Source organism: Branchiostoma belcheri, unplaced genomic scaffold (assembly GCF_001625305.1).
Source record: "Branchiostoma belcheri isolate BF01 breed outbred unplaced genomic scaffold, Haploidv18h27 scaffold1, whole genome shotgun sequence".
NCBI classification, from domain to species: domain Eukaryota; kingdom Metazoa; phylum Chordata; class Leptocardii; order Amphioxiformes; family Branchiostomatidae; genus Branchiostoma; species Branchiostoma belcheri.
This window is the reverse complement of record NW_017802379.1, coordinates 11645052-11654259: the sequence shown is the minus strand read 5'-3', so window position 1 is coordinate 11654259 and position 9208 is coordinate 11645052. Positions and strand designations below refer to the sequence as shown.

Here is a 9208-nt window from a genome sequence, read left to right as displayed (position 1 = left end):
AATTCAGTTAATACTGCAAGGCCGTTTTTATTGTGAATAATAATAAACCAATGATGATGATGATGATGATGATACTGTTTATGACATGAAATCTTCCGTGCTCACCATCAGGACACGCTCCCTTCTTGAAGACACAGTAGCTCCCTGCTGGCCACTCCCCGCTACCGCCGTCAGTGGACGTCTGACGACAAATATGAGATCTTTTCTGTGTGGTCATTATTCTCTTCAATACCTACGCACCATAAAGACTTGTTATATAAGGGACTGTACGATATTTACCGGGGGGGAGGGCTGGTGCACTGGGGGGGAGGGCCATTGAAAAATTTTTTGGCCTGGGGGGAGGGCCATGGAAAAAAATTTTGAGCCGGGGGGAGGGCCATCGAAAAAAAAAATTGGCCTGGGGGGGAGGGCCACCGAAAAACTTTGTAAAATATGGCGTCGCGTAGTACCGAATTACAAGAAATACGCCGTAAATTCCCGAGTATAGTACGCACTTTTTACATTTTTCAAAATCCCAGAAGTGTCTCGCGGGCCGTCGCCAAAGTCGCGGTGCGTACTTTATTTGAGTTTTCCGCCGACAAATCCGTGGACGACTCAGGAATATAGCGGAACACCGGCACGGGGAGCATGGAACATCGATCGTTTGTAGCATGTTTAGATAAGAATATTGACGAGTGGAAATAAAGTTAAACTTCAATAAATGAACATATTTCCTGTGACTTTCGTCGATATTTTGTCAACAACAAGTTGCGGTAAAAGAAGAAGTCAAGTCACCCACGGTAAGAAAATGTAGGTCTCTGGCATGCAATGACGCCCGGCGCTTTGTCATGCCGACAGGATCGTTCCCCAGCTAGCCGGCGCCGATCTCAGTGGAACCCCGGCAAAAATATAACCTCCCGTAAGTACACATACAATTGTAGGGTTTATGAGTAATATTTGAAATGGTCCGCAAGCCGTGAACGTTCTTGATCGTCGTAACGTAACATGTGATAACATAACAGTTGTGCCTCGAGGCTCGACTGACGGTCATCATTTCCAATACACTTCCGGCTTGAGTTCAACTCAGCAATCTTCAACAAAAATTATGCCCATGGCCATGTCGTTTCAAAGGTTCAGAAATTGTTAACCATGTTTCACTTCGTATCACAAATATTTTTAAATCTTGATAAATGCCACAGGAAATCACTCTGTAGCGGGCTACACCAGCCAGTACGACGTGAAAATTCCAGCTAGATGTACTCCTACTCGACTGTTCGGCAAGCTACAATGATAGGGGCGGAGTTAACTTAAAATGTAGTCTTTGATGAAATCTTACCGCCCGGCCGGTGGGTGGGGTGTTTGGCGCGCCGACAGGCAAAGTACACCTACAGCTGAAGATCACAGAGAGGGCCGTGGCATGCGCAGCGCTGAGGACAGCTTTCCAGAACATGGACCCCGAGAAGGAAGTCTTTCTTTCCTCTGAACAGACTGTACTTATAAATTTTACGGAGTACAAATTAATACATGTGTTTATTCCTTTGATTTTGTGACAAAAATATCTATCACATAACGAGAGATTACTTGAAACGCAGTCAAACTTGTCACTTTCTCCTGTTCGGAATCGCAAGTCCCATTGATCCCAGTAGTCTTCTGTTGTTGTGTTAATTGGTTTCGGTGTCAAATTTTAAATTCGGTAGCACCTCTACACCCAAATACTCCGCCCAGTTCTCCGCCTGTATGATTGTTGCTCTCCATGGGTCGATCGCGCGGGCGCTATTAAAGATGCGTTCGGTGCATTTCGTATTAAAAATATTAAAGCTACGTACTTGTGCATCAACATTCAACTACCCCCCGTTACCGATAAAATCAATATTGAAATATTGTCTTTTTTTCACGAATCTTTATTGACCATTGCTTGCTTGATCACCAACACTCCAAAGCTGGATCCAAATCTGTGCGTTTCGCCGCACTTGCCTTACCTTTCGATGCGGTGGTGACGTCTTGCAAGTCGGCTGCGGCCGGCGGTGAAAAACAAGCCCGAACTTGAAACGTTTCGCGCTACGTTACCATACCATCACGTAGTACACGGCATAAATCTAGTTTTTAACAATTTTAAATTTGTTTGGAACGACGAACTGTCTTTAAGACACACATACTACATGTTCACTGTGGTACCGGCCGTGCGTAGAAGGGGTGCGTACTTAATTCGAGTTTTTCCATTTTACGTTTCAGACGGGAATATTTGTCTCCCACCAGCCCCAAACCGGGGGTGCGTACTTTAATCGGGATGCGTACTTCATTCGGGAATTTACGCAGGGAGAAAGAGACATGGACTTGAAAAATGGGGGGGAGGGCCACCGAAAAATTTTTTGGGCTGGGGGGAGGGCCATTGAAAAAAATTTTGAGCCGGGGGGAGGGCCATTGAAAAAAATTTTGAGCCGGGGGGAGGGCCATGGAAAAAATTTTTTACCGGACCATTTTGCACCAGCCCTCCCCCCCCGGTAAATATCGTACAGTCCCGTAGCAGAATGTGCCCTTTACAACATGCCCCCCCCACACACACACACACAAAAAAAACATGGTTAGAAATAGATCGGGAGCAAGGTCTGCTGGTGTTCGGCGAGGTCGGCTACAGTGTTCGGCTGTGAAGTTGAATGTTCAAGCGGTCATCTTCAAAACATTCGCAAGTGGTCTGGGTTAAGCCACGGTTAAGTTTGTGGTTGGAAATAAGTCAGCGGTGATCAGATTTTCCTACATTCAAATAGAGAGTTGGGTATGCCTATTTTTCCGGGTTGGATTGTTTCTAAACTTCAGACAACTCTTCCCAACAGTTATAAAAGATGGCGAATCTTGACGAAGAGAAAGCTCTCCCACCAAACGATTTGCTGCCCGGAGGTCTTGCTCCGATCGAGATCAATGCTATCAAGGTTAGACAAATTTTTATTTTATTTCTATTTTTTTAAGTTTTTATGTGTTTGTTTAATATGAGCAACATTTACGGCCTCTGTTTAAAATGCCACCTATATTTTACTTCCGGGTTCAGGCGCATTGTTTACACGGGTGCTGAGCTGTGGGTTTGTAAGTAGGTTTTTAGGGCAAATTAAGAACGCATTAATAACGTGTTTATTGTAAACCTGTTTCATGATGATTGTTCATCATATAAAATAGATAATAAACGACCAATTTCTTTTGTGCCCTAAGATTTATTTTCATATCAGCTTCGTGAAAAAAATTGTTTGCTATGTTCCATTTTAGCTGAAATCTTTTTCTACTTCCTCATCTTCTTCCCCCGTTACAAACAAATAATGTCAATAACCTTAATCAGAAGTCTGTCACCATGGTAACGTGTGCGTGCTGTAACAGACACCCTGTGGTGTTGGGTTACATTATGTAAAAAGAAAAAAAAAGGAAGAGGCTGAAACATACGAAACTGTGAAATACATTTGCTTTGAGTGTTTGATTTGATTTGATTTTTTGAAATTGCAACAGTGTTATTAAGAATATTAAGAATAAACAGTCCAGTGTTATTTCTGGATAAACCAGGTAAAGCTTTCTAAAGTGTTTTTGTTTAGTTTTATTTTGTAAATGTTTTTAATACAGCGAGAGCATAGAGCAGTAAATATAAAGCGTCAGAAGGCAGTCATCTGCCTGACGAGTGTTCTCGTGCTTCTGCTCCTTTTTGTGGTCTGTATCCTCCTCGCCCTCTACCTTCATGGTGACTCCGATGCTGCAAATGAAGACGTATACAAGACTTTCAAACAAACCAAAGGCATCCAAACCTTGCACTCTTTTGAACGCTAAAAAAATAGCTACAGCTTCAATGTACTGTACTACTAAAATATATCTAAACATTTCTAAGCTAAGCTGTACTTGTCTACAGTAATGCCGAGGTGTACATTAAGCTCTAGATGTCTGCAGTAATTTGGAGGTATTAATTTAAGCTTTAGATGTGTACAGTAGTGTGAAGATTTCTATAGTAATGCTTAATAGTATGTAAATAAACTGTAGATGACTACACTAATGTGGAGCAAGTGATGGAACTGAAGATTTCTACAGTAATGTGGAGATATATAAATTGTAGATTTCTACAGTAATTCTAATTTATATAAGGTGTGCATGTCTACAGTAATTTGTAGGTATATAAATTGTACATGTCTACAGTAATGCTGAGGTATATTAGCTCTAGATATCTGTTTAAGTAGATGCCTACAGTAACACTGATGTATTTATATAAGCTGTAGATGTCTACAGCAATGTGGAGATATGTAAGCTTTAGATGTCTACAGTAATGCCGAGGTACATGTACATAAGCTTTATATGTCTACAGCAATGCAGAGGTACATGTATATAAGCTTTAGATGTCTACAGTAATGCTGAGGTACATGTATATAAGCTTTAGATGTCTACAGTAATGCTGAGGTACATCTATATAAGCTTTAGATGTCTACAGTAATGCAGAGGTACATGTATGTAAGCTTTAGATGTCTACAGTAATGCTGAGGTACATCTATATAAGCTTTAGATGTCTACAGTAATGCTGAGGTACATCTAAAAGCTTTAGATGTCTATGGTAATGCTGAGGTACATGTATATAAGCTTTAGATGTCTACAGTAATGCTGAGGTACATCTATATAAGCTTTAGATGTCTACAGCAATGCAGAGGTACATGTATATAAGCTTTAGATGTCTACAGCAATGCTGAGGTACATGTACATAAGCTTTAGATGTCTACAGTAATGCTGAGGTACATCTATATAAGCTTTAGATGTCTACAGTAATGCTGAGGTACATGTATATAAGTTTTAGATGTCAACAGTAATACTGAGGTACATGTATATAAGTTTTAGATATCAACAGTAATGCTGAGGTACATGTATATAAGTTTTAGATGTCAACAGTAATATTGAGGTACATGTATATAAGTTTTAGATGTCTATGGTAATGCTGAGGTACATGTACATAAGCTTTAGATGTCTACAGCAATGCCGAGGTACATCTATATAAGCTTTAGATGTCTACAGTAATGCTGAGGTACATGTATATAAGTTTTAGATGTCAACAGTAATACTGAGGTACATGTATATAAGTTTTAGATGTCTACAGCAATGCTGAGGTACATCTATATAAGCTTTAGATGTCTACAGTAATGCTGAGGTACATGTATATAAGTTTTAGATGTCAACAGTAATGCTGAGGTACATGTATATAAGCTTTAGATGTCTACAGCAATGCTGAGGTACATCTATATAAGCTTTAGATGTCTACAGTAATGCTGAGGTACATGTATATAAGTTTTAGATGTCAACAGTAATACTGAGGTACATGTATATACGTTTAGATGTCAACAGTAATACTGAGGTACATGTATATAAGTTTTAGATGTCAACAGTAATGCTGAGGTATTCATGTATAAGCTGTAGATGTCTCCAGTAGTGTAAATACACTTATTAAGTCTACAGACTGAGATACTTATTATGTCTACAGTAATGTGGAGACAAACTTTAGATTTCTACAGTAATGCTTATGTATATGAGATGTAGATGTCAATTTGTAGATATATACGCCGTTATAATAGATGTCTTTACTAATGCTGAGTTATATAAGCTGTAGATGTATATGTAACACTAATTGGGAGCCTAATAAATCAAATGAATGTGGCGATCTCTTGTTAAAAATACAAGTTTGTATGGAAAACCCAAAAAATACACAACACTCTGCAGCAACGTAGAAACATGATGGGATAACCATTTTGTGGCGAAGACATATTGTGTTCCCTCATGGTTCTTCTTCTCCTGCCATTTATTATGGGTTCACCACACCACGAAGTGGTGGTGAACCCATATTGCTTTTTCTGATGTTTCTTCTCCTCCTTCTCCTCCTTCTTCTTCTTCTTCTTCTTCTCCTGCCATTTTTTAAATGGATTCAGCTTCTTCATTTTAGGGCCTAAGGTCCTGCAATTTGGTATGGAGGTACAGTGGGCAAATACCCCTAGGCCTTTTTTTAAATTTTTGTGATACAGGCTTTTAGAATGGTTTTATTTGAGTTTTTTTGGCTGTGTTATAGCAAATGTATTACTGTGTTAGTGTGTGCCGTGTTTACCACGTTTGGGCATGAGTCATCACAATGGAATGCAGGGCATCAACCAATAGGCATGCAGCTTTCCTCTATACTTCTTGCTGATTGGCTGTTGGGATTTAACTTGATTAACACCTGCACAGAGCATTTCCACCTCCACAGAGCATTTCTTGCTGATTGGCTGTAGGGATTTAACTTGATTAACACCTGCACAGAGCATTTCCATACTGACAGTATGTCTTTATTCAAGTGTTTTGGTAGGTATTTCAAGCTTTTCTGCTCCAGCATTGGAATGCGGGGCGTGAACGTTTTTTTTTTTTTTTTGAAAATCAACAGTTTGCATTATGCAATTAAAAATCCTAACCAATAAAGTAGGGAATAGCTATCCAACTGTTGTTTTAGTTGTATGTTACTTCAAATTATAGTTATATCAATGTAAATCATTGTTTTCCCTTGTGTTTCTCATTCTTTCCCTGCCATGTCGTAAAATGTGGTGAACCCATCGCTGTATTTGCTCCAAAGCAAATATTGGCCTTTCTAGTTTAAATTGATTCATCTCTGCCATTTTTGGGGCAAGTAACAAGGAATTTGGCAGGAAAGTAGAGTGGGCAAATGCCGCCAGGCGTTTTTGTTTTTCATTTCTTTGAAAAACTTTTTTATTTGTTTTTTTTTTTGCCATTTTCATGCAAAAAAAATATACATTTGGGATCTAGTGGCCTTGGTACTAGAACCAAATGACCTAAAAATTTGGTATGGGGATACCTTGGAAACATATCTACAAAACCCCATTTAGGTTTTTGACATACGCCACTTTGAAATTGTAAAAATAGGGCTTTTTGGCTTTTTTCGGACCAAAAATGTAGATTTTTGGCTCCTGTGTCCTAATATTAAATCTGAATGACCTGAATGTATGGGGATACCTTGGACACATGTCCAAAGAATTTCATTCACGGTTTTGACATACACCACTTTAAAATTATGTAGAATAGGGCTTTGGGCTTCTTTATACCCACTGCTCACTTAGCTACTAGTAATATCATTAAGATCCATTCACGACGTATGGAGATATGCTGTAGACATACAATCGACAAATGCACCGAGAGTCTGCTGTAGTACGATAGAGCAAAGCCATAACTTGAACTACATTTTCCAGTTACCCACATGCAAAAACACATCGATATCCATCCACAAATACTCGACTTACAACGTAAACCTACATGTGGTCCCACAACACAGCTGCTCCACCTGGCTCAAACCGAAAACACATTACCTTTCTTTTCTTTTATTTAATTTAATCCAGTTTCACCTGAAAACAAGGCTCGTGAGAGCCACTTGCATTGTTTGGGTTACAGTGATGACTGCGTGGTCAGATATTTGTTCACCCTAGATGTAAACCGTTGGAGGTCGTACCTAGTGGGGAAACATTCACGGGGAAGCTTGTTCCACAGTAAAGTGGCTCTGGGGAAGAAACTGTCAGCATGAAATTTTCTCTTGAGTGATCAGATGGAGTATTGAGGAATAAAGGGTGATTTTCTGCTGTTAAGGTGGCTAAGCGTGTTCTTGCAGAGAATGTTCGGAGTGGGGGTACAAGGGAGTGAAGTCCAGCAGAGCATCTGCCATGGAAATATCGATAGAGTAATGCCAGGCTTCCAACACAAGCTTCTGACGAAAACAATTATATTTTGAGCATTTGTGACGCAAGAGAGACACCCCCCCCCCCAAAAAAAGGAAAAATATTATTAGTCAGTGTCACATTTATCACTAAGTCTAGTTAATGACATAAAGACAGAGGATTTGGGGGCGATGTGTTGTATATCAGTTAAATAAATAGACGGAAACGACGCGACTGCCCCGAATGCTGGCCAAACTACTTCGCACCATCCCGACCTCTTTGAACCATTTTACAACTCTGCCCGAATGAAAATTTGGAGCGTCAGGATTCCATTACCACCCCCATGAAACTCCTTCCTCTTCGCCCCCGCCGTTCTGCTTCGCCCCCGCCCCGTTCTGCTTCGCCCCCGCAAAAAATCTGCTTCGCCCCCGTCGTTCCTCTACGCCCCCGGCGCAATTCTGCTTTGCCCCCGTCCTTCTGCTTAGCCCCCAATGGCGGCACAGCTCACAGTCGACACGAAAATCGTCTGCAAAATAACAATAAAGGCTGTGCCGCCAAATTTAAAGTAGCCCATGCTCCGGCAAACATTCTGGACCACCTTTCTGCCAAGTGGCGTTGCACAAATCCTTCCCATTCAAAAGTTTACCCCTACCTCACGGCCCGTCAGTGGTTCTTACGTTTATAAGTACTGGCGGGAAATTTCACTCACGGCTGGACTGACGCTAGGCTGATCGCCATGGAAGGTGGGTACTAATTAAACCAACTTGGATAATGGCGGGATTTTGTATCAGCCAATTGAACAGTAACTAATCGTGTTCCTTTTGATACAAGTAGACAATAGTGAAAAAATGACAGCTATCAATAATAGCGTTAAGTTAAAAATTGTGCTGCAAATACTAAGTAGAATTTATAAGGCAATACCTTGCTGTGTGAGGTGACATGGATTTAGAATGCTGTGTAAAAACTAGACGAGACCACTGACGGGCCGCAGATTTTTTGCGGGGGCGAAGCAGAACGGGGCGGGGGCGAAGCAGAACGGCGGGGGCGAAGAGGAAGGAGTTTCATGGGGGTGATTACGTACAATCATATCATACAGTGGAAGTTGTACATTCTGGCATTTGTTATAATGTTCTTGGACTTTGTCAATATTGTCATATATGGAATTATTAATTAATGTGTTTATTGCAAATTCTTGCCCGAGGGCTAATTGCAGGAGCAAGAGAAACATATGGTATAAAAAACAGACAAAGGGTACACATAGAACTACATGTACTGATAACTACGAGGAAACTACTGGGTTTGATTTCTTTTTTGAAGACAGAGGAAGACAAAGGATCCCACTTTTTCTGTAATTTGTAGGTTTTCAGATGTTAAGAGAAGAGTCTGAATTTATAAGGCTGGATTGGAACCTGGTCTGCTGAGGTTGGGGGCGTTTCCTAATCAGTCGGGAAGGTTAGCTGAAAGTCAGTTGATGTCGGTGGTATTCGACTAATGTCCAGGTAAGCCGAGGTACGGGAGGTGGAGAGTTTCCCGCGCGGGAA

At 40.7% G+C, this 9208-nt stretch overlaps 1 protein-coding gene across 2 annotated transcripts in view; it reads left to right on the top strand.

Annotated features, from left to right (window-relative positions):
* The window catches only part of LOC109478453, a 51098-nt gene that overhangs the window by 1642 nt on the left and 40248 nt on the right, over nucleotides 1–9208 (top strand). The window contains exon 2 of one of the 2 annotated variants that reach the window (XM_019780025.1): nucleotides 2811–2906. The exons of the other annotated variant lie outside the window; for it this stretch is intronic. The gene's annotated coding sequence lies outside the window, so the exon portion shown is untranslated. The remainder of the gene's footprint in view (nucleotides 1–2810; nucleotides 2907–9208) is intronic. 2 annotated transcript variants of the gene reach the window in all.